Source organism: Artemia sp. Qi Xiang Cuo, chromosome 16 (genome assembly GCF_049724085.1).
Source record: "Artemia sp. Qi Xiang Cuo chromosome 16, ASM4972408v1, whole genome shotgun sequence".
Classification (NCBI taxonomy): domain Eukaryota; kingdom Metazoa; phylum Arthropoda; class Branchiopoda; order Anostraca; family Artemiidae; genus Artemia; species Artemia sp. Qi Xiang Cuo.
In genome coordinates this window covers 41,375,638-41,401,378 of record NC_142809.1, presented here as the reverse complement: position 1 = coordinate 41,401,378, position 25,741 = coordinate 41,375,638, and the positions used below count along the sequence as shown (strand labels likewise).

General features: G+C 32.3%; 1 protein-coding gene across 1 annotated transcript in view; it reads right to left on the bottom strand.

The window, feature by feature from the left end:
* The window catches only part of LOC148942912 (sucrase-isomaltase, intestinal-like), a 157,954-nt gene that overhangs the window by 48,500 nt on the left and 83,713 nt on the right, over window positions 1-25,741 (bottom strand). The window lies entirely within an intron of this gene.

Below are 25,741 nucleotides of genomic sequence, written 5' to 3'. Positions count from 1 at the left end.
GAAAAAAAAAACTTTTCATAGAGAATCCGGGATTATTGAGTTTGTTCTTTGTGATATTTTGGTTACGGAGACAATATACTGAATACCAAGCTAAGGTCCCTTAGATATAATTCACTTTTTGTTTTTAACTTATACTACTACTAGCCTACTACTACCAACAAATCACAGCAGCACCAAGCCAAGCGATTCCAACACAACTGCGCAAGCTCCTCATCAATTCCAATCTATTTTAGGCTTCTCTTTTCGCCCCCTCCCAAGAAGATTCGATTTTCTTTAAATTATTTCTTATTCCACATTGAAACTTTCCTGGTTAAGCTCGTTGCCTCTTTTCTCTCTAATAGATCTGAAGGAGTTAAATATCTAAATTGTTTCTCAGAGCATCTCCCCATTTTTAATGGTATTCCTCAGGGGACTATTCAAGGCCCACTCCTTTTTCCCTTATGATCAACACCCTGTCAACCCTATATGACAATTGGTGGAAATTTGTCGACGACTTGACAATTTTAGAGAACATTTTTAGCAACCCAATGGGCACACTCAAAGATTTTTTTTGTGAGGCCTATTCCCTTGACATGGAAGTTAACCCTTCTAAATCCGCAATAGTCTCAGTAAGTTTCCTCAAATCCCCTCCCTTTTTTCTTCGTCATATTCCTCCTGAAACCTCTGTCACATCTCTTAAGCTCCTTGGTGTTACAATTTCTTCCAATTTGAAATGAGATACCCACATAAATAATATTCTACGACAAGCAAACTCCTCGCTTCCCCTCCTTAAAATCTTAAACAAATCTAGGTACCTCCAATCACATTTATTACAAGCATAAATTTCTTTTGTGACTCCCATAGTAGAGTGTGCTTGTCCTGTCAGGTACCCTGACCTCTCAAATGAAGCAACATAAAAGATTGAAAACATCCAAAAGAGAGCTCTAAGAATCATTTTCAAAGAGGACAAGGTAAAAAATTTGCATTTGTTAAACATTTAAAAACTAGAAACCTTCGAGTGCAGAAGTAATTTGTGCCTCCGTTTTTCCTTGAATACCATGCACCTGAATAAAATCGTTATCCGCGAACTGTGTCCCAGCATATCCCCACCTTATCTCCCATTCCTTGTACTACCTCGCAATAAAAAAAATATTTTATCCCTTTTTTTACTTACATAATAAATAGTTTTTAATTTGTACATAGCCAATTTCTTGTACTGCCAGTGTAGCAAAGGTTTCCTAACTTTTTATTTCAATTTCTTGTTCAAACTTATTTTTTACTTCAGAATTTTATCTTTTATCTTTTACTGGACCTCAGATCTGTTTATTTAAATTGACTTTGTATGTTTTTTTTTGTTATTGTCTCAGAATGCTTTATTGTCTCATGTTTGTCATGTGTCAGAATTCTCTATTGTCTCTTAATGCTATTAAAAAAAACAAGTTTTTTAAACTGAAAGTAAGGAGCGACATTAAAACTTAAAACCAACAGAAATTGATCCGTATAAGAAAGGGGCTGTCCCCTCCTCAACGCCCTGCTCTTTATGCTAAAGTTTTGTATTGTTTACAAAAATAAAGTTGGGAGACAAAGTCAAACTTTAGCGTAAAGAGCAAGGCGTTGAGGAGGGGACAGCCCCTTTCATATACGGAATAATTTCTGTTCGTTTTAAGTTTTAATGTCGCTCCTTACTCAGTTTAAAAAAACTTGTTTTTTAATTTAATTTCTGATCGTTTTTTAGTTAATGCAGCTTTTATTGTGGTTCACCGTCATTGAATAAGTAAACACAATTTGGTTCCAATTCTTTAAAAATGACCCCTTAATCACATAGGCCGTTAATTAGAATAAACAGCTCTTATGAAAGTACTAAAAAAATTTTGGCTTAAAGAGCGAGGCATTGACTAGAAGGTGAACCCAAACATATAGCTAATATTTTTTTGTTAATTTTAAGTTTTGATGTTGCTCCTTACTTTCAGTTGAAAAACTTGTTTTTTTATATTTAATTTCTGATTTTTTTAAAAATAATGATGGGAAATCCGGCGCCCCCTTCATAGCAATGTCCCTTCCCCCATGAAAACTTCCTTCATGAAAAGATCCTCCCATATAACCCCCGACCCACCCCCACTCCCCCCCTAAAAGAAAAAATTCCCCCTGAAAACGTCTGTATACTTCCCAATAACCAATACTATATGTTAACATTGAGTAAAGTTCATAACTTTCAGCCCTCCCCCTGGGGGCTTCGAGGGATTAAGTCATCCTAAAAGACATAGTTATAATATTTTCGACCATGCTGAACAAAATGGCTATCTCAAAATTTTGATCAGGTGACTTTGGAAAAAATGAGCGTGGGAGGGGACCTAGTTGCCCTCCATTTTTTTGGTCACTTAAAAAGGACACTATAACTTTTAATTTCCGTTCCAATGAGCCCTCCGACGATATTCTAGGACCACTGGGTCGATATGATCACCCCTGGGGAAAAAAAACACGCATCCATGATCTTTCTTCTGGCAAAAAATGGAAAATTCCACAATTTTGACGATAGGAGCGTGAAACCTCTACATTAGGGTTCTCTGATACGCTGAATATGATGGTGTGATTTTCATTAAGGTTCTATAACTTTTAGGGGTCTTTCCCCCTTTTTTCGAAAATCAGCCAAATTTTCTCAGGCACGTAACTTTTAATAGATAAGATTAAACTTGATGAAACTTATATATTTGAAATCAGAATTAAAATCTGATTCTTTTGATGTATCTATTGGTATCAAAATTCCGTTTACCATTGAGCCGGGTCGCTCCTTACTTACAGTTAGTTACCACGAACTGTTTGATAGTCTCAGATATATTATTTGTTATTTGACTCAGAATGAAAATTCGGCCTTCAAAGGCTAGTGATAGTTCATTTTTTTAAATAAATCTTATCTTCTCTAATCTCTTCTCGAACCATGCGAGGACAACCTGATTTCCATATGGCCCTGAATGGATGGCTGAATGTAGGAATGACCTAATGACTCCCAGTCGACACCACTGCTGCCATCTACAATTGAGTCTAACGGGACCTAACCACATAGACAATTATATTGATCCGCGAAGGGGAGAGAATTTCTGAGTAATTTATTTGCATAATCGATGGGAATTATTGATTCATGAAAGGGGAATTAATTTGTTGTTTCTAGGAGAATTATTGATCCATGAAAGGGGAATTTATTTGTTGTTTCTTAGGGGAATTATTAATCCACTAACTAAATTAGAAACAACATAACTTGTTTCCTAGGAATTATATGGGAATCTAAAGAGATAGAAATTCTATTTTTAAGTATGGCTTCTCTGGTCTTTAGACTCAGGGATAAATTTTTTAATATTCTATCGAAGCCATCGGAATTAGAAATGACATCACTTGTTTCCTAGCAATTATACGGGACTTTAAAGAGATAGAAATTCAAATTTCAAATATGGCTTCTCTAATTTTTACTGACGGAGATAAATTGCTATTCTATTTTTAAATATGGCTTCTCTAATCTTTAGTGAAAGAGATAAATTAATATTTTATTTTTAAATATGGCTTCTCTGATCTTTAGTGACAGAGAAATAAATTGATATTCTATCGAAGCCATAAAAGTGTAGCTAGGAACACCTTCGAGATGAAGACAGATTGAATATATTTTACGCGGGAAAAGGTTTTCTAGGAATTTCAAATGTGACAGTGCAGTGATGTCGAAACAAAAGAACACGCAGAAATAACTTTTAGGGAATTATTTGGGCAAAACTGTTTGAGACATTTTAGAAGATGATTTGGGCGACACAGTTTGAGACATTTTAGAAGATTATTTGGGCGAAACAGTTTGATACATTTTAGAAGATGATTTTAGAAGATGATTTAGAAGATGATTTGAGGATGAAACTCTGTGGTCGTTATAATACACAAGTTCCATTTAAACAATGTTGTGAGATCCCCTAAACCAACCCCAAAGGGACCCCTACCCCCACCCCAAAAGGTCCCCTCAACCCCAAACCCAAACGGCCCAACACGCCCCAAAAGCCCCCGGAGTCCAAAGGGCCCCCGGGCCCCAAAAAACCCCCCAGGTCACAAAAGGCCCCTCGAGCCCCCAAAGACCCCCCGGTCCCCCAAAGGCCCCGAGAGCCCCTCCCTTCCTCACTCCCTTTTTGCTTTTTTTAAACTTATCTTGGACTGAATTTTTTTTAGACTGAGAAATTATCAAACATTTTTCTGGTTTTTTCTTTAACCCATTAGTATCGAATTTTTAGGCTAGAATATTATCTTAGTTTTAGAGTTGAAGTTGAGCTCATTTAAATTTAAGACATTATAGTTTTAGCTTGGAGTCTTATATTTGTGTTTTAGTTGGAGTTCTAGTTTAGTTTTAGTTAAGAGTTTTAGCTTAGAGTTTTAGCCTAGTGTCTTAGCTTAGAGTCTCAGCTTAGAGTTTTAGTTAAAGTTGAAGTTTAGTTAAGTTTTAGTTAAGAGTTTAGAATTTTAGCTTAGAGTCTTAGCTTAGAGTTTTTGTTAGAGTTCTAGTTTAGTTTAGTTATAAATAAGAGTTTAAAGTTTTACCTTAAATTTCTTTTGTGAGTCCCATAGTAGAGTGTGCTTTTCCTGTCAGGTACCCTGGCCTCTCAAATGAAGCAATATAAAAGATTGAAAACATCCAAAAGAGAGCTCTAAGAATCATTTTCAAAGAGGACAAGGTACCAAATTTGCATTTGTTAAACATTTAGAAACTAGAAACCTTCGAGTGCAGAAGTAATTTGTTCCTCCGTTTTTCCATGAATACCATGCACCTGAAAGAAATCGTTTTCCGCGAACTGTCTCCCAGCATATCCCCACCTTATTCCTTGTACTATCTCGCAATATCCCATTCCTTGTACTATCTCGCAATACAAAAAATCTTTTATCCCTGTTTTTACTTACATAAGAAATAGTTTTTAATTTGTACATAGCCAATTTCTTGTACTGCCAGTGTAGCAAAGGTTTCCTAACTTTTTATTTCAATTTCTTGTTCAAACTTATTTTTTACTTCAGAATTTTATCTTTTATCTTTTACTGGACCTCAGAATTTTGATCTATTTGTTTGAATTGACTTTGTACGTTGTTTTTTTTAGTCTCAGAATGCTTTATTGTCTCATGTTTGTCATGTGTCAGAATTCTCTATTGTCTCTTAATGCTATTAAAAAAAACAAGTTTTTTAAACTGAAAGTAAGGAGCGACATTAAAACTTAAAACCAACAGAAATTGATCCGTATAAGAAAGGGGCTGTCCCCTCCTCAAGGCCTTGCTCTTTATGCTAAAGTTTTTTATTGTTTTAAAAAATAGAGTTGTGAGACAAAGTCAAACTTTAGCGTAAAGAGCAAGGCGTTGAGGAGGGGACAGCCATTTTCATATACGGAATAATTTCTGTTCGTTTTAAGTTTTAATGTCGCTCCTTACTTTCAGTTTAAAAAAAACTCATTTTTTATTTAATTTCTGATCGTTTTTTAGTTAATGCAGCTTTTATTGTGGTTCACCGTCATTGAATAAGTAAACAAAATTCGGTTCCAATTCTTTAAAAATGACCCCTTAATCACAAAGGCCGTTAATTAGAATAAATAGCTCTTATGAAAGTACTAAAAAATCTTTGGCTTAAAGAGCGAGGCATAGAATAGAAGGTGAACCCAAACATATAGCTAATATTTTTTTGTTCGTTTTAAGTTTTGATGTTGCTCCTTACTTTCAGTTGAAAAACTTGTTTTTTTATTTTTAACTTCTGATTTATTTTTAAATAGTGATGGGAAATCCGGCGCCCCCTTCATAGCAATATCCCTTCTCCCATGACCAATTACTTCATGAAAAGATCCTCCCATATAACCCCCCGGCCACCCCACCCCCCACTACCAGAAAAAATTCCCCCTGGAAACGTCTGTATACTTCCCAATAACCAATACTACATATTAACATTGGGTAAAGTTCATAACTTTCAGCCCTCCCCCTGGGGGCTTCGAGGGATTAAGTCATCCTAAAAGACATAGTTATAATATTTTCGACCATGCTGAACAAAATGGCCATCTTAAAATTTTGATCGGGTGACTTTGGGAAAAATGAGTTTGGGAGGGGGCCTAGTTGCCCTCCATTTTTTTGGTCACTTGAAAAGGACATAAGAACGTTTAATTTCCGTTCCAATGAGCCCTCCCAAGATATTTTAGGACCACTGGGTCGATATGATCACCCCTGGGAAAAAAAAACACGCATCCATGATCTTTCTTCTGGCAAAAAATGGAAAATTCCACAATTTTGTCGATAGGAGCTTGAAACCTCTACATAAGGGTTCTCTGATAAGCTGAATATGATGGTGTGATTTTCATTAAGGTTCTATAATTTTTAGGTGGTCTTTCCCCCTTTTTACGAAAATCAGCCAAATTTTTTTCAGGCGCTTAACTTTTGATAGATAAGATTAAACTTTATAAAACTTATATATTTGAAATTAGAATAAAAATCTGATTCTTTTGATGTATCTATTGGTATCAAAATTCCGTTTTTTGGAGTTTCGGTTACCATTGAGCCGGGTCGCTCCTTACTTACAGTTAGTTACCACGAACTGTTTGATAGTCTCAGATATATTATTTGTTATTTGACTCAGAATGCGAATTCGGCCTTCAAAGGCAAGTGATAGTTCATTTTTTAAAAATAAATCTTATCTTCTCTAATCTCTTCTCGAACCATGCGAGGACAACCGGATTTCCATATGGCCCTGAATGGATGGCTGAAAGTAGGAATGACCTAATGACTCCCAGTCGACACCACTGCTGCCATCTACAATTGAGTCTAACGGGACATAACCACATAGACAGTATCATTGATCCACGAAGGGGAAGGAATTTCTGAGAAATTGATTTGCATAATCGAGGGGAATTATTGATCCACGAAAGGGGAATTTATTTGTTGTTTCTAAGGGGAATTATTGATCCATGAAAGGGGAATTTATTTGTTGTTTCTAAGGGGAATTATTGATCCACTATCGGAATTAGAAATGAAATCACTTGTTTCCTAGGAATTATACGGGAATCTAAAGAGATAGAAATTCAATTTTTAAGTATGGCTTCTCTGGTCTTTAGACTTAGGGATAATTTCTTTAATATTCAATCGAAGCCATCGGAATTAGAAATGACATCACTTGTTTCCTAGGAATTATACGGGACTCTAAAGAGATAGAAATTCTATTCTTAAATATGGCTTCTCTGATCTTTACTGACAGATATAAATTGATATTCTATTTTTAAATATGGATTCTCTGATCTTTAGGTCAGCGAAATAAATTGATATTCTATCAAAGCCATAATAGTGTAGCTAGAAACACCTTCGAGATGAAGACAGATTGAATATATTTTACGCGGGAAAAGGTTTCCTATGAATTTCAAATGTGACAGTGCAGTGATGTCAAAACAAAAGAACACGCAGAAATTACTTTTAGGGGATTATTTGGGCGAAACTGTTTGAGACATTTTAGAAGATGATTTGGGCGAAACAGTTTGAGACATTTTAGAAGATGATTTGGGCGAAACAGTTTGAGACATTTTAGAAGATGATTTTAGAAGATGATTTAGAAGATGATTTTAGGATGAAACTCTGTGGTCGTTATAATACACAAGTTCCATTTAAACAATGTTGTGAGATCCCCTAAACCAACCCCAAAGGGCCCCCTACCCCAACCCCAAAAGGTGCCCACTACCCCAAACCCAAACGGCCCACCGGGCCCCAAAGGACCCCTGGAGCCCCAAAGGCCCCCCGGGCCCCTAAAGTCCCCCCGGGCCCCAAAAGGCCCCTCGAGCCCCCAAAGGCCCCCAGAGCCCCTCCCTTCCTCACTCTCTTTTTGATTTTTTTAAAAGTTTTTTCGGACTGAATTTTTTAGACTTAGAAATTATCCAACATTTTTCTGTTTTTTTCTTTAACCCATTGGCATCGAGTTTTTAGGTTTTAGTTAAGTTTTAGTTAAGAGTTTAGAGTTTTTAGCTTAGAGTTTTAGCTTAGAGTTTTTGTTAGAGTTCTAGTTTAGTTTAGTTATAGTTAAGAGTTTAAAGTTTTACATTAGAGTCTTAGCTTAGAGTCTTAGCTTAGAGTTTTTGTTGAAGTTCTAGTTTAGTTTAGTTTTAGTTAAGAGTTTAGAGTTTTAGCTTAGAGTCTTAGCTTAGAGTTTTATTTAGGGTTGAATTTTAGATTAGGTATAGTTAAGAGTTTAGAGTTTTTTGCTTAGAGTCTTAGCTTAGAGTTTTTGTTAGAGTTCTAGTTTAGTTTAGTTATAGTTAAGAGTTTAAAGTTTTACATTAGAGTCTTAGCTTAGAGTCTTAGCTTAGAGTTTTTGTTGAAGTTCTAGTTTAGTTTAGTTATAGTTAAGAGTTTAGAGTTTTAGCTTAGAGTCTTATCTTAGAGTTTTAGTTAGAGTTGAATTTTAGTTTAGTAATAGTTAAGAGTTTAGAGTTTTAGCTTAGATTCTTAGCTTAGAGTTTTTTTTAGAGTTCTAGTTTAGTTAAAGTTAAGAGTTTAAGGTTTTACCTTATAGTCTTAGCTTAGAGTTTTAGTTAAAGTCGAAGTTTAATTTAGTTTTAGTTAAGAGTTTAGAGTTTTAGCTTATAGTCTTAGCTTAGAGTTTTTGTTAGAGTTCTAGTTTAGTTTAGTTTTAGTTAAGAGTTTAGAGTTTTTAGCTTAGAGTCTTAGCTTAGAGGTTTTGTTGAAGTTATATTTTAGTTTAGTTTTAGTTCAGAGTTTAGAGTTTTAGCTTAGAGTTTTAGTTAGAGTTGAAGTTTAGTTTAGTAAAAGTTAAGAGTTTAGAGTTCCAGTTTAGAGGTTTAGCTTAGAGTCTTAGCTTAGAGTTTTTGTTAGAGTTCTAGTTTAGTTTTAGCTAAGAGTTTAGAGTTTCACTTTAGAGTCTTAGCTTTGAGTTTTAATTAGAGTTGAAGTTCAGTTTAGGTATATTTAAGAGTTTAGAGTTTTTAGCTTAGAGTCTTAGCTTAGAGTTTTTGTTAGAGTTCTAGTTTAGTTTAGTTATAGTTAAGAGTTCAAAGTTTTGTGTTTGAGTTTTAGCTTACAGTTTATTTAGAGTTTTAGTTTAGTTTAGTTATAGTTAAGAGTTTAGAGTTTTAGCTTAGGGTCATAGCTTAGAGTTTCAGTTAGAGTTGTAGTTTAGTTAAGTTTTAGTTTTACTATATAGTTTTAGCTTAGAGTCTTAGCTTATAGTTTTAGTTAGATTTGAAGTTTAGTTTAGTTATAGTTAAGAGTTTAGAGTTTTAGCATAGAGTCTTAGCTTAGAGTTTTAGTTAGAGTTCTAGTTTAGTTTTGCTATAGTTAAGAGTTTGAAGTTTTAGCTTTCAGTCTTAGCTTAGAGTTCTAGTTAGAGTTCTAGCTTAGTTTAGTTATAGTTAAAAGTTTAGAGTTTTAGCTTAGAGGCATAGCTTAGAGTTTTAGTTAGATTTGAAGTTTATTTTAGTTTAGTTCTACTTTATAGTTTTACCTTAGAGTCTTAGTTTAGAGTTTTAGTTAGAGTTGAAATTTTGATTTTTTATAGTGAAGAGTTTCGAGTTTTATCCTAGAGTCTTAGCTTAGAGTTTTCGTTAGAGTTCTAGTTTAGTTTAGCTATAGTTAAGAGTTTGATGTTTTACCTTAGAGTCTTAGCTTAGTTTCTTAGCTTAGAGTTCTAGTTTAGTTTAGTTAAGAGTTTAGAGTTTTACCTTAGAGTCTTAGCTTAGAGTTTTTGTTAGAGTTCTAGTTTAGTTTAGTTTCAGTTAAGACTTTAGAGTTTTACCTTAGAGTCATAGCTTAGAGTTTTAGTTAGAGTTCTAGTTTAGTTTAGTTTTAGTTAAGAGTTTAGAGTTTTACCTTAGAGTATTAACTTAGAGTTTTAGTTAGAGTTGAAGTTTAGTTTAGTTTTAGTCAAGAGTTTAGAGTTTTAGCTTAGAGTCTTAGCTTAGAGTTTTATTTAGAGTTCTAGTTTAGTTATAGTTAAGAGTTTAGAGTTTTACCTTAGAGTATTAGCTTAGAGTTTAGTTAGAGTTCTGGTTTAGTTTAGTTATAGTTAAGAGTTTAGAGTCTTAGCTTAGAGTCATAGCTTAGAGTCTTAGATAGAGTTGAAATTTAGTTTAGTTATAGTTAAGAGTTTAGATTTTTAGCTTAGAGTATTAGCTTAGAGTTTTTGTTAGAGTCCTAGTTTAGTTTAGTTTTAGTTTAGAGTTTTACCTTAGTCTTAGCTTAGAGTTTTAGTTAGAGTTGAAGTTTAGTTTAGAGTTTTAGCCTAGAGTCTTAGCTTAGAGTTTTAGTTAGAGTTCTAGTTTAGTTTAGTTTTAGCTAAGAGTTTTAGCCTAGATTCTTAGCTTAAAGTTTTTTATAGAGTTGAAGTTTAGTTTAGTTTTAGTTAAGAGTTTTGTTTTACCTTAGAGTTTTAACCTAGAGCTTTAGTTAGAGTTGAAGTTTAGTTTAGTTATATTAAAGATTTTAGAGTTTTAGCTTAGAGTCTTAGCTTGGAGTTTTACTTAGAGTTCAAGTTTAGTTTAGTTTTAGTTAAGAGTTTAGAGTTTTACTTTAGAGTCTTAGATTAGAGTTTTAGTTAGGGTTGAAGTTTCGCTTAGTTATAGTTAAGAGTATAGAGTTTTACCTTAGAGTCTTAGCTTAGAGTTCTAGTTAGAGAACTAGTTTAGTTTAGTTTTAGTGAAGAGTTTAGAGTTTTATCTTGGAGTCTTAGCTTAGAGTTTTAGTTAGAGTTCTAGTTTAGTTTAGTTTTAGTTAAGAGTTTAGAGTTTTACCTTAGAGTCTTAGCTTAGAGTTTTATTTAGAGTTCTAGTTTAGTTTATTTATAGTTAAGAACTTAGAGTTTTAGCCTTGAGTCTTAGCTTAGAGTTTTAGTTAGAGTTGAAGCTTAGCTATAGTTAAGAGTTTAGAGTTTTAGCTTAGGGTCTTAGCTTTGAGTTTTAGTTAGAGTTCTAGTTTTGTTTAGTTTTAGTTAAGAGTTTAGAGTTTTAGCTTAGAATCTTAGTTTAGAGTTTTTGTTAGAGTTCTAGTTTAGTTTAGTTTTAGCAGAGTTTATATTTTTAGCTTAGAGTCATATCATAGAGTTTTAGTTAGAGTTCTAGTTTAGTTCCGTTTTAGTTAAGAGTTTAGAGTTTCAGCTTAGAGTCTTAGCTTAGAGTTTTAGCTAGAGTTGAAGTTTATTTATAGTTAAGAGTTTAGAGTTTTAGCTTAGAGTCTTAGCTTAGAGTTTTAGTTAGAGTTGAAGTTTAGTTATAGTTAAGAGTTTAGAGTTTTAGCTTAGAGTCTTAGCTTAGAGTTTTTGTTAGAGTTCTAGTTTAGTTTAGTTTTAGTTAAGAGTTTAGATTTTTAGCTTAGAGTCATATCATAGAATTTTAGTTAGTTCTAATTTAGTTCAGTTTTAGTTAAGAGTTTAGAGTTTTAGCTTAGAGTCTTAGCTTAGAGTTTTAGTTAGACTTAAAGTTTAGTTTAGTAATAGTTAAGAGTTTAAAGTTTTAGCTTAGAGTCCTAGCTTTGAGCTTTAGTTAGAGTACAAATGTAGTTTAGTTTAAGTTAAGAGTTTTAACATAGAGTTTTAACTTAGATTCCTATCTTAGAGTTTTAGTTAGAGTTGAATTTTAGTTTGATTATAGTTAAGAGTTTAGAGTTTTAGCTTAGAGTTACAGCTTAGAGTTTTAGTTAGAGTTGTAGTTTAGTTTAGTTTTAGTTAAGAGGTTCAGCCTAGAGTCTTAGCTTAGAGATTTAGTTAGAGTTGAAGTTTAGTTTAGTCATAGTTAAGAATTTAGAGTTTAGAGTTTTAGCTGAGAGTCTTAGCTTAGAGTTTTAGTTAGGGTTCTAGTTTATTTTTACTTAAGAGTTTTAGCTTAGAGTTTTAGACTAGGAGTCGAGGAGGGGGACAATAGATATTAATGACAATACTCAACTAACATAACCACAAAATTTCACATTATTGCTTAGAAATACCAAATCCATGCCAAAACAAAGAAATACCATTAGCTTATCATGAGCGCCCATGATAAGCTAACCTAACCTAAAATAACTTAAACATGTAGAAATGTTTCTATTTATTTATTAATATTTATTTATACCTAACCTAACCTAACTTAAACATGGAGAAATGTTTCTATTTATTTATTAATATTTATTTATACCTATCCTAACCTAACTTAACCATGTAGAAATTTTTCTATTTATTTATTAATATTTATTTATACTTAACCTAACTTAACCTAACCAATGGTTTTGGAGGTTAGATAAACCTAACTTAAACGTGGAGAAACCTAACCTCTAACCTTATCTAACCTAATCTAACCTGTGGTTTTGGTATTTCTAAGCAATAATGTGGAATTTTCTGGTTATGTTAGTTTAGTATTGTCATCAATATCTATTGTCCCCCTCCTCGACTTTAGGCTAAAACTCTAAGCTAAAACTATTAAGTAAAAATAAACTAGAACTCTAACTAAAACTCTAAGCTAAGACTCTAAGCTAAAACTCTAAACTCTTAACTATAATCAAACTAAAGTTCAACTCTAACTAAAACTCTAAGCTAGGAATCTAGGATAAAACTCTATGTTCAAACTCTTAACTAAAACTAAACTAAATTTGAACTCTAACTAAAGCTCTAAGCTAAGACTCTATGCTAAAACTCTAAACTCTTAACTATTACTAAACTAAACTTCAACTCTAACTAAAACCCTAAGCTAAGACTCTAAGCTAAAACTCTTAACTAAAACTGAACTAAACTAGAACTCTAACTAAAACTCTATTATAAGACTCTAGGCTAAAACTCTAAGCTCTTAACAATAACTAAGACAAAGAATAAATCTGACTATAACTATAAGATATTAATATAGGGTAAAACTATAAACTATCAACTATCAACAAACTAAACTAGAACTAAATCAAAACGTCTAGCTTGTAAGTCTAGGCTAAAAACTCCAAATTCTTAACTAAAACTAAACAAAACTTCAACTCTAAGCTAGGAATCTAGGCTAAAACTCTAAGCTCTTAACTATAAATAAATTAAACTAAATAAAACTGTAAGCTAAGACTCTAAGGTAAAACTCTAAACTCTTAACTAAAACTAAACTAAACTAGAACTCTAACTAAAACTCTAAGCTAAGACTCCGTGATAAAACTCTAAACTCTTAACTAAAATTAAACTAAACTAGAACTCTAACTAAAACTCTAAGCTAAGACTCTAAGGTAAAAGTCTAAACTCTTAACTATAACTAAACTAAACTTAAACCCTAACTAAAACTCTAAGCTAAGACTCTAAGCTAAAACTCTAAACTCTTAATTAAAACTAAACTAAACTAGAACTCTAACAAAAACTCTAAGCTAAGACGCTAAGGTAAAACTCTAAAGTTTTAATTAAAACTAAACTAAACTAGAACTCTAACTAAAACTCTAAGCTATGACTCCAAGATGAATCTCTAAACTCTTAACTACAACTATACTAAACTAGAACTCTAACAAAAACTCTAAGCTAAGACTCCAAGATAAAACTCTAAACTCTTAACTAAAACTATACGAAACTAGAACTCTAACTAAAACTCGAAGCTAATACTCTAAGGTAAAACTCAACTAAAACTAAACTAAACTAGAACTCTAACTAAAACTATAAGCTAAGTCTCCAAGATAAAACTCTAAACTCTTAACTAAAACTAAACTAAACTAGAACTCTAACTAAAACTCTAAGCTAAAACTGTAAACTCTTAACTATAACTAAACTAAACTTCAACTCTAACTAAAACTCTAGGCTAAAATTCTAAGCTAAAACTCCAAATTCTTAACTAAAATTAAACTAAACTTCAACTCTATCAAAAACTCTAAGCTAAGCTAAAAACTCTAAACTCTTAACTATAACTAAACTAGACGTCAACTCTAACTAAAACTCTAAGCTAAGACTCTAAACTAAAACTCTAAACTCTTAACTATAACTAAACTTCAACTCTAACTAAACTCTAAGCTAAAACTCTAAACTCTTAACTAAAAATTAACTAAAATTGAACTCTAACTAAACTCTAAGCTAAGACTCTAGGCTAAAACTCTAAACTCTTAACTATATCCAAACTAAACTTCAACTCTAACTAAAACTCAAAGCTAAGACTCTAAGCTAAAACTCTAAACTCTTAACTATAACTAAACTAAACTTCAACTCCAACTAAAACTCTAAGCTATGACTCTAAGTTAAAACTATAAACTTATTACTATAACTAAACTTCAACTCTAACTAAACTCTAAGATAAGACTCTAGGCTAAAACTCTCAACTAAAACTAAACTAAACTAGAACTGTCACAAAAGCTCTAAGCCATTAGTATAAGCTAAAACTCTAAACTCTTAACTATAACTAAACTAAACTAGAACTCTTAACTAAAACTCTAAGCTAAGCGTGCAAGGTAAAACTCTAAACTCATGACTATAACTTAACTAAACTACAACTCTAACAAAAACTCTAAGCTAAAATTCTAAGCTAAAAACTCTAAACTCTTAACTAAAACTAACCTAAACTAGAACTCTTACTAAAACTCTAAGCTAACACTCTAAGCTAAAACACTAAACTCTTAACAATAACAAAACTTCAACTCTATCTAAAACTCGAAGCTAAGACTCTAAGCTAAAACTCTAAGCTCTTAACTAAAAATAAACTACAACTCTAAATAAAAATCTAAGCTAAGACTCTAATCTAAAAACTCTGAAATTTTAACTATAACTAAAGTAAACTTCAACTCTAACTAAAACTCTAAGCTAAGACTCGAAACTAAAACTCGAAACTTTTAACTATAGCTAAACTTCAACTCTAACTAAAACTCTAAGCTAAGACTCTAAGCTAAAACTCTAAACTCTTAACTATAACTAAAGTTCAACTCTAACTAAAACTCTAAGCTAAGAATCGAAACTAAAACTCTAAGCTCTTAACTATAGCTAAACTTCAACTCTAACTAAAACTCTAAGCTAAGAATAAGGTAAAACTCTAAAGTAAAACTAAACTAAACTAGAATTCTAACAAAAACTTTAAGCTAAAACTCTAAGCTAAAACTCTAAACTCTTAATTATAACTAAACTAAACGTCAACTCTATCAAAAATTCTAAGCTAAGCTAAAAACTCTAAACTCTTAACTATAACTAAACGAAACTTCAACTCTATCTAAAACTTTAAGCTAAGACTCTAAACTAAAACTCTAAACTCTTAACCATAACTAAACTTCAACTCTAACTAAACTCTAAGCTAAGACTCTAGGCTAAAACTTTTAAATAAACCTTAACTAAACTAGAACTCTAACTAAAATCTAAGCCAATACTCTATGCTAAAGATCTAAACTCTTAACTATATCCAAACTAAACTTCAACTCTAACTAAAACTCCAAGCTAAGACTCTAAGGTAAAACTCTAAACTAAAACTAAACTAAACTAGAACTCTAACAAAAACTCTAAGCTAAGACTCTAAGCTAAACTCTAAACTCTTAACTATAACTAAACTAAACTTCAACTCCAACTAAAACTCTAAGCTATGACTCTAAGTTAAAACTCTAAACTTATTACGATAACTAAACTTCAATTCTAACTAAACTCTAAGCTAAGACTCTAAGCTAAAACTCTAAACTCTTAACTAAACCTAAACTAAACTATTACTCTTAACTAAACTCTAAGCTAAGACTCTAAGGTAAAACTCGAAACTCTTAACTAAAGCTAAACTAAACTAGAACTTTAACAACAACTCTAAGCTAAGACTCTAAGCTAAAAACTCTAAACTCTTAACTAAAACTAACCTAAACTAGAACTCTTACTAAAACTCTAAGCTAAGACTCTAAACTAAAACACTAAACTCTTAACAATAACAAAACTTCAACTCTACCTAAAACTCGAAGCTAAGACTCTAAGCTAAAATTCTAAGCTCTTAACTAAAAATAAACTACAACTCTAAATAAAAATCTAAGCTATGACTCTAATTTAAAAACTCTGAACTTTTAACTATAACTAAACTAAACTTCAACTCTAACTAAAACTCTAAGCTAAGACTCGAAACTAAAACTCCAAACTCTTAACTATAGCTAAACTTCAACTCTAACTAAAACTCTAAGCTAAGACTCTAAGCTAAAACTCTAAACTCTTAACTATAACTAAAGTTCAATTCTAACTAAAACTCTAAGCTAAGAATCGAAACTAAAACTCTAAGCTCTTAACTATAGCTAAACTTCAACTCTAACTAAAACTCTAAGCTAAGAATAAGGTAAAACTCTAAAGTAAAACTAAACTAAACTAGAATTCTAACAAAAACTTTAAGCTAAAACTCTAAGCTAAAACTCTAAACTCTTAACTATAACTAAACTAAACTAGAACTCTAACTAAACTCTAAGTTAAGACTCTAAGGTAAAACTCTAAACTCTAACTATAACTAAACTAAACTAGAACTCGAACTAAAACTCTAAGCTAAGGCTCAAAGGTAAAACTCTAAGCTTTTAATTATAACTAAATTAAACTTCAAGCCTAAATAAAACTCTAAGCTAACACTAAAAGGTAAAACTCTAAACTCTTAACTAAAACTAAACTAAACTAGAACTCTAACTAAAACTCTAAGCTAAGACTCCAATATAAAACAACAAACTCTTAACTAAAACTAAACTAAACTAGAACTCTAACTAAAACTCTAAGCTAAGACTCCAAGATAAAACTCTAAACCCTTAACTTCTAAACTAAACTAGAACTCTAACTAAAACCCTAAGCTACGACTCCAAGCTAAAACTCTAAACCCTTAACTATAACTAAACTAAACTTCAACTCTAACTAAAGCTCTAAGCTAAGACTCTAAGGTAAAACTCTAAACTGAAACTAAACTAAACTAGAACTCTAATAAAAACTCTAGGCAATGACTCTAAGGTAAAACTCTAAACTCTTAACTATAACTAAACTAAACTTCAATTCTAACTAAAACTCTAAGCTAAGACTCAAAGCTAAAATTTCAAACTCTTAACTATAACTAAACTAAACTAAAACTCTAACTAAAACTTTAAGCTAAGACTCTAGTCTAAAACTGTAAACTCTTAACTATAACTAAACTAGACTTCAACTCTAACTAAAACTCTAAGCTAAGACTCTAAGCTAAAACTATATAGTAAAACTAAACTAAACTAAACTTCAACTCCAACTTAAACTCTAAGCTATGACTCTAAGCTAAAACTCTAAACTCTTAACTAGTACTAAACTAAACTAGAACTCTAACTAAAACTCTAAGCTAAGACTCAAAGCTAAATCTTCAAACTATTAACTATAGCTAAACTAAACTAGAACTCTAACTAAAACTCTAAGCTAAGACTCTATGCTAAAACTCTAAACTCTTAACTATAACGGAACTAAACTTCAACTCTAACTAAAACTCTAAGCTAAGACTCTAAGCTAAAACTATATAGTAAAACTAAAACTTATCTAAACTACAACTCTAACTAAAACTCTAAGCTATGATCCTAAGCTAAAACTCTAAACTCTTAACTATAACTAAACTAAACTATAACTCTAACTAAACTCTAAGCTAAGACTCTAATGTAAAACTTTAAACTCTTAACTATAGCTAAACTAAACTAGAACTCTAACAAAAACTCTAAGCTAAGACTCTAAGCTAAAAACTCTAAACTCTTAACTATAACTAAACTAAACTTCAACTCTAACTAAAGTTCTAAGCTAAGACTCCATGCTAAAACTCTAAACTCTTAACAATTACTAAACTAAACTTCAACTCTAACTAAAACTCTAAACTAAGACTCTAAGCTAAAACTCTAAGCTCTTAACTAAAACTAAACTAAACTAGAACTTCAACAAAAACTCTAAGCTTAGACTCTAAGCTAAAAACTCTAAACTCTCAACTAAAACTAAACTAAACTATAAATCTAACAAAAATTCTAAGATAAGACTCTAAGCTAAAACTCTAAACTCTTAACTAAAAACTAAAGTGAACTTCAACTCTAACTAAAACTCTAAGCTAAGACTCTAAGGTAAAACTTTAAACTCTTAACTATAACTAAACTAGAACTCTAACAAAAACTCTAAGCTAAGAATCTAAGCTAAAATTCTAAACTCTTAACTATTACTAAACTAAACTTCAACTCTAACTAAAACTCTAGGCTAAGACTCTAAGCTAAAACTCTAAACTCTTAACTATAACTAAACTAAACTAGAACTTCAACAATAACTCCAAACTAAGACTCTAAGCTAAGACTCTAAGGTCAAACTATAAACTCTTTACTAAAACTAAACTAAACTAGAACTATAACAAAACTCTAAGCTAAGACTCTAAGCTAAAAACTCTAAACTTTTAACTATAACTAAACTAAACTAAACTTCAACTCTAACTAAAACTCTAAGCTAAGACTCTAAGGTAAAACTCTAAACTCTTAACTAAAACTAAAGTAAACTATAACTCTAACAAAAACTCTAAGCCAAGACTCTAAGCTCTTAACTAAAACTTAAATAAACTTCAACTTTAACGAAAACTCTAAGCTGAGACTCTAAGCTAAGACTCTAGGCTAAAACTATAAGCTAAAAGTCTTAACTAAAACTAAACTAGAACTCTAACTAAACTCTAAGCTAAGACTCTAAGGTAAAACTTTAGTCTCTTAACTATAACTAAACTAAACTAAACTTCAACTCTAAATAAAACTAAGCTAAGACTCTAGGCTAAAAACTATATGCCAATGGGTTATAGAAAAAAACAGAAAAATGTTGGATAATTTCTAAGTCTAAGAAATTCAAACCGAAAAAACTTAAAAAATAATCAAAAGGGAGTGAGGAACGGAGGGGCTCTGGGGGCCTTTGTGGCCCCGGGGGGTCTTTTGGGGTTCGGGGGCTCGGGGGGACTTTGGGGGCCAGGGGGCCCCTTAGGGTTTGGTTAGAGGGGACCTTTTGGGGTTGTGGTAGTGGGACCCTTTGGGGTTGGCTAGGGGATCTCACAACATTGTTCAAATGGAACCTGTGCATTATAACAACCACAGAGTCTCATCCTCAAATCATCTTCTCAATCATCTTCTAAAATCATCTTCTAAAATGTCTCAAACTGTTTCACCCAAATCATCTTCTAAAATGTCTCAAACGGTTTCGCCCAAATAATCCCTTAAAAGTAATTTCTGCGTGTTCCTTTGTTTCGACATCATTGCGCTGTCACATTTGAAATTCCTAGAAAACCCTTTCCCGCGTAAAATATATTCAATCTGTCTTCATCTTGAAGGTGTTCCTAGCTAAACTATTATGGCTTCGATAGAATTTCAGTTTATCTCTCTGACCTAAAGATCAGAGAAGCCATATTTAAAAATAGAATATCTATTTATCTCTATCACTAAAGATCAGAGAAGCCATATTTAAAAATAGAATTTCTATCTCTTTAGAGTCCCGTATAATTCCCAGGAAACAAGTGATGTCATTTCTAATTCCGCTGGATTTGATTGAATATTAAAGAGTTTATCACTAAGTCTAAAGACCAGAGAAGCCATATTTAAAAATAGAATTTCTATCTCTTTAGAGTCCCGTATAATTCCTGGGAAACAAGTGATGTCGTTTCTAATTCCGTTAGTGGAAACAATATTTTGCAGTCTATCATCCTTAATCCAAAAAATGTCTCTGAACCATCTCAATCTTTTTCTACCCCCTTTTAACTGAACCCCCATGTAACTGTAACTGTGTGTAACCATGTAACGATGTAACTGTGTGTTAACAGAACACAACTGATGAGCGAAAAGTAATGAAAAAGAGGGGTAATACCGAACTCTCAGCTACCATTCCTGGGAGACATCTGAAAGTTTATAAGTGACCATGGAATTCCTGTGTTGTTTTAAAGTCACTTTTCGGTAAATAGGCAGCGTGGTGGCAGAGTGCACCTGGCGACGATAAGTTTTTTGTCAGGAAAAAATTACTCAGTGATAATTTATTGCTTCCGCTAGCATTATGTGCTTCTAGGTCCGGGCCTAGGGATCTAGTGGTAAATCCAGGCCTGAGCGTGCACATATTTTCTTTTGGTGAGTTGACTTTCCCTTTAAGCACTCTCTGAAAGTTCCAACTTAATACATAAATCCCTTTTTGAGATATGCCAATTTGAAAATCTGCATGCACATAGCGTCTTTTGATTTAGTTCAAGTTCCACCTCAAATACCCCATTCTGTCAAATTTTCAACTTAATGTGCGTAGCGTTGGTAGCGCTAGTTTAAGCAGCAGAGGTCGGAGTAGGAGCAGTGGAAGTAATAATAGTGATGAATTAGTAGTAGTAGTAGCAGTATTAATAGCAGTAGTAGCAGGTAGATGCCCGAGAAGTTTCATCTTTATACGCTAAGCTGTTCCAAAAAAAATTGCTGATACACCTGTATCAGCAATCTGTATGTTTTTGCAAGTTATCAATTGTTAAAATTTAAGGTTTTTATACAAGAGATGATCGTAAAAACTTTGAAGGAGGCTCATTCGATTGGAAATTTTAAAGTTCAAGTTCAATTTCGAAGAATCAAAGGTAATCACAGGACAATCAGCCTTTCCCTCTCAACAGCCTTTCCATTTCACTTTTTCAGAGTTAAAAGTTATCGGAGGGCTTCCACCCCACCCTATTTTTCCCCCAAATACATCCGATCCAAATTTTGGGACGGCCATTTTATTTAAAACAATTTAAAGGTTAAATAACTATACCATAGCTAAATAACTATGGTTCATAACCCTACTGTGTTTTACCCAATGTAAGTACGGTGGCTGAGTTGCACGGGGGTTCGGTTATATGGGGGTTCAGTTGCACGGGGGTTTAGTTACATGGGGGTTCAGTTTCACGGGGGTTAGGTAAATGGGGCTGAGTTGCACGGGGGTTGAGTTGCACGAGGTTTCAGTTAAAGGGGGTTCAGTTGCATGAGGGTTCAGTAGCAAGAGGGTTCAGTTGCACGGGGGTTTGGTTATACGGGGGTTTAGTTGCACGGTCGTTCGGTTATACGGGGGCTCAGTTACACGATGGTTCAGTTAAACGGTGGTTCAGTTACACGGCGGTTCAGTTACAGCGGGGTTCAGTTGCACGCACGCCGAGCTGTGGCCGTTTCATAACCAAAAGCTGTCAAGATTGCAGCTAGATTATTGTACTTAAGAAATTACAGTACTTTTGCTCCTGTAACTGTTAGTAAAATTCATCTGGGTCGCTAGTAGAGAGTGGCCAGGAGTTCCGGTACGAACACATGTGCTGCCATCTACAATTTAGTCTAACGCCGACGGGACATAATTTATTCAAGCATCTACGATCGAGTCTAATGGGTTCAAGGCTAATTGATTTGTTGTTGTTCGTCTAGGTGAATTGTCTCCGGGGTGAAGTTTGCACATGCGCATTGACGGTGGGAAGAGATATATTTATCTAAGACAAGAGGGGGGAAATGAATTTCAGAGAACTTGATTTACATAATCGGTGGGGAATGTATTGATCCAGGACTCGAGGGGGAAGTGAATTTCCGAGAAATTGATCTGTATAATCGAGGGGAATTATTGATTCACGAAAGAGGAATTAAGAAACAATTATGGCTTCTTTGGTCTTTAGGTCTGAGGGATAAATGGTCTTTAGTTCAAAGAGATAAATTAATATTCTATCAAAACCATAATAGTGTAGCTAGGAAAACCTATGAGATGAAGAGATTAACGCGGGAAATGGTTTCATAGGAATTTTAAATGTGACAGCGCAGGGATGCCAAACAAAAGGAACACGCAGAAATTACGTTTAGGGATTATTTGGGTGAAACTGTTTTGAGATAATTTAGAAGATGATTTAAGTTAAACCAATTGAAGCGTTTTTGAAGATTGTTTTAGAAGATAATTTAGAAGATGATTTGAGGGTGAAACTCTGTGGTTGATAAAATACACAAGCTCCATTTGAACATTGTTGTGAGGTCCCCTACCCAAACCCCAAAGGCCCCCCTACCCGAACCCCAAAGGACCCCCCTACCCCAACCCCAAAAAGCCCCTCTACCCCAAACCCAAAGGGCCCCCGGGCCCCAAAGGCCCCCCGCCCCCCATCCCCAACTGCCCCTCGGGCCCAAAATTTTTTAAATACTTTTTTGAATCAATTTGTTTGTATGTCTGGGTTGGAGCTTTAGTTACAGTACAAATGTAGTTTAGTTTTAGTTAAGAGTTTTAACATAGAGTTTTAACCTGGATTCCTAGCTTAGAATTTTAGTTAGAGTTGAATTTTAGTTTGATTATAGTTAAGAGTATAGAGTTTTAGCTTAGAGTCATAGATTAGAGTTTTAGTTAGAGTTGTAGTTTAGTTTAGTTTTAGTTAAGAGGTTTAGCCTAGAGTCTTAGTTTAGAGATTTAGTTAGAGTTGAAGTTTAGTTTAGTCATATTTACGAATTTAGAGTTTAGAGTTTTAGCTTAGAGTCTTAGCTTAGAGTTTTAGTTAGGGTTCTAGTTTATTTTTACTTAAGAGTTTTAGCTTAGAGTTTTAGCCTAGGAGTCGAGGAGGGGGACAATAGATATTAATGACAATACTCAACTAACATAACCACAAAATTTCACATTATTGCTTAGAAATACCAAATCCATGCCAAAACAAAGAAATACCATTAGCTTATCATGAGCGCCCATGATAAGCTAACCTAACCTAAAATAACTTAAACATGGAGAAATGTTTATATTTATTTATTAATATTTATTTATACCTAACCTAACTTAAACATGGAGAAATGTTTCTATTTATTTATCAATATTTATTTATACCTAACCTAACCTAACTTAACCATGTAGAAATGTTTCTATTTATTTATTAATATTTATTTATACTTAACCTAACTTAACCTAACCTATGGTTTTGGAGGTTAGATAAACCTAACTTAAACGTGGAGAAATCTAACCTCTAACCTTATCTAACCTAATCTAACCTGTGGTTTTGGTATTTCTAAGCAATAATGTGGAATTTTCTGGTTATATTAGTTTAGTATTGTCATCAATATCTATTGTCCCCCTCCTCAACTCTAGGCTAAAACTCTAAGCTAAAACTCTTAAGTAGAAAAAAACTAGAACTCAAACTAAAACTCTAAGCTAAGACTCTAAGCTAAAACTCTAAACTCTTAACTATAATCAAACTAAAATTTAACTCTAACTAAAACTCTAAGCTAGGAATCTAGGTTAAAACTCTATGTTCAAACTCTTAACTAAAACTAAACTAAATTTGAACTCTAACTAAAGCTCTAAGCTAGGACTCTATGCTAAAACTCTAAACTCTTAACTATTACTAAACTAAACTTCAACTCTAACTAAAACCCTAAGCTAAGACTCTAAGCTAAAACTCTTAACTAAAACTGAACTAAACTAGAACTCTAACTAAAACTCTATTATATGACTATAAGCTAAAAATATAAACTCTTAACTAAAAATAAACTAAACTAGAACTCTAACAAAAACTCTAAGCTAAGACTCTAGGCTAAAACTCTAAACTCTTAACTAAAACTAAACTAAACTTGAACTCTAAATAAAACTCTAAGCTAAGACTCTAAGCTAAAACTCTAAACTCTTAAATATAACTAAACTTCAACTCTAACTAAAACTCTAAGCTAAGAATTTAGGCTAAAACTCTAAGCTCTTAACTATAAATAAACTAAACTAGAACTCTAAATAAAAAACTAAGCTAAGACTTTAAGGTAAAACTCTAAACTCTTAACTAAAATTAAACTAAACTAGAACTCTAACTAAAACTCTAAGCTAAGATTCCATACTAAAACACTAAACTCTTAACTAAAACTAATCTAAACTAGAACTCTTACTAAAACTCCATGCTAAGACTCTAAGGTAAAACTCTAAACTCTTAACTATAACTAATCTAAACTTAAACCCTAAGTAAAACTCTAATCTAAGACTCTAAGGTAAAACTCTAAACTCTTAATTAAAACTAAACTAAACTATAACTATAAAGAAAACTCTAATCTAAGACGCTAAGGTAAAACTCTAAACTCTTAACTAAAACTAAACTAAACTAGAACTTTAACTAAAACTCTTAGCTATGACTCCAAGATAAAACTCTAAACTCTTAACTAAAACTATACTAAACTAGAACTCTAACTAAAACTCTAAGCTAAAACTCTAAGGTAAAACTTTAAACTCTTAACTAAAACTAAACTAAACTGGAACTCTAACAAAAACTCTAAGCTATGACTCCAAGATAAAACTCTAAACTTTTAACTAAAACTATACAAAAACTAGAACTCTAACTAAAACTCTAAGCTAAGACTCTAAGGTAAAACTAAACTAAAACTAAACTAAACTAGAACTCTAACTAAAACTCTAAGCTAAGACTCCAAGATAAAACTCTAAACTCTTAACTAAAACTAAACTAAACTAGAACTCTAAGTAAAACTCTAAGCTAAAACTGTAAACTCTTAACTATAACTAAACTAAACTTCAACTCTAACTAAAACTCTAAGCTAAAACTCTAAACTCTTAACTATAGCTAAACTAAACTTCAACTCTAACTAAACTCTAAGCTAAGACTCTATGCTAAAAATCTAAGTTCTTAACTAAAAATAAACTAAACTAGAACTCTAAATAAAACTCTAAGCTAAGACTCTAAGGTAAAACTCTAAACTCTCAACTAAAATTAAACTAAACTAGAACTCTAACTAAAACTCTAAGCTAAGACTCCGTGATAAAACTCTAAACTCTTAACTAAAACTAAACTAAACTAGAACTCTAACTAAAACTCCATGCTAAGACTCTAAGGTAAAAGTCTAAACTCTTAACTATAACTAAACTAAACTTAAACTCTAACTAAAACTCTAAGCTAAGAATCTAAGCTAAAACTCTAAACTCTTAATTAAAACTAAACTAGACTAGAACTCTAACAATAACTCTAAGCTAAGACTAAGTTAAAACTCTAACCTCTTAACTATAGCTTAACTAAACTACAACTTTAACTAAAACTCTAAGCTATGACTCCAAGATAAAACTCTAAACTCTTAACTAAAACTAAACTAAACTAGAACTCTAACTAAAACTCTAAGCTAACACTCTAAGGTAAAACTCTAAACTCTTAACTAAAACTAAACTAAACTGGAACTCTAACAAAAACTCTAAGCTATGACTCTAAGATAAAACTCTAAACTCTTAACCAAAACTATACAAAACTAGAATTCTAACTAAAACTCTAAGCTAAGACTCTAAGGTAAAACTCAACTAAAACTAAACTAAACTAGAACTCTAACTAAAACTCTAAGCTAAGACTCCAAGATAAAACTCTAAACTCTTAACTAAAACTAAACTAAACTAGAACTCTAAGTAAAACTCTAAGCTAAAACTGTAAACTCTTAACTATAACTAAACTAAACTTCAACTCTAACTAAAACTCTTGGCTAAAACTCTAATCTAAAACTCCAAACTCTTAACTAAAATTAAACTAAACTTCAACTCTATCAAAAACTCTAAGCTAAACTAAAAACTCTAAACTCTTAACTATAACTAAACAAAACTTCAACTCTAACTAAAACTCTAAGCTAAGACTCGAGGCTAAAACTCTAAACTCTTAACTATATCCAAACTAAACTTAAACTCTAACTAAAACTCCAAGCTAAGACTCTAAGGTAAAACTCTAAACTAAAACTAAACTAAACTATAACTCTAACAAAAACTCTAAGCTAAGACTCTAAGCTAAAACTCTAAACTCTTAACTATAACTAAACTAAACTTCAACTCCAACTAAAACTCTAAGCTATGACTCTAAGTTAAAACTCTAAACTTATTACTATAACTAAACTTCAACTCTAACTAAACTCTAAGCTAAGACTC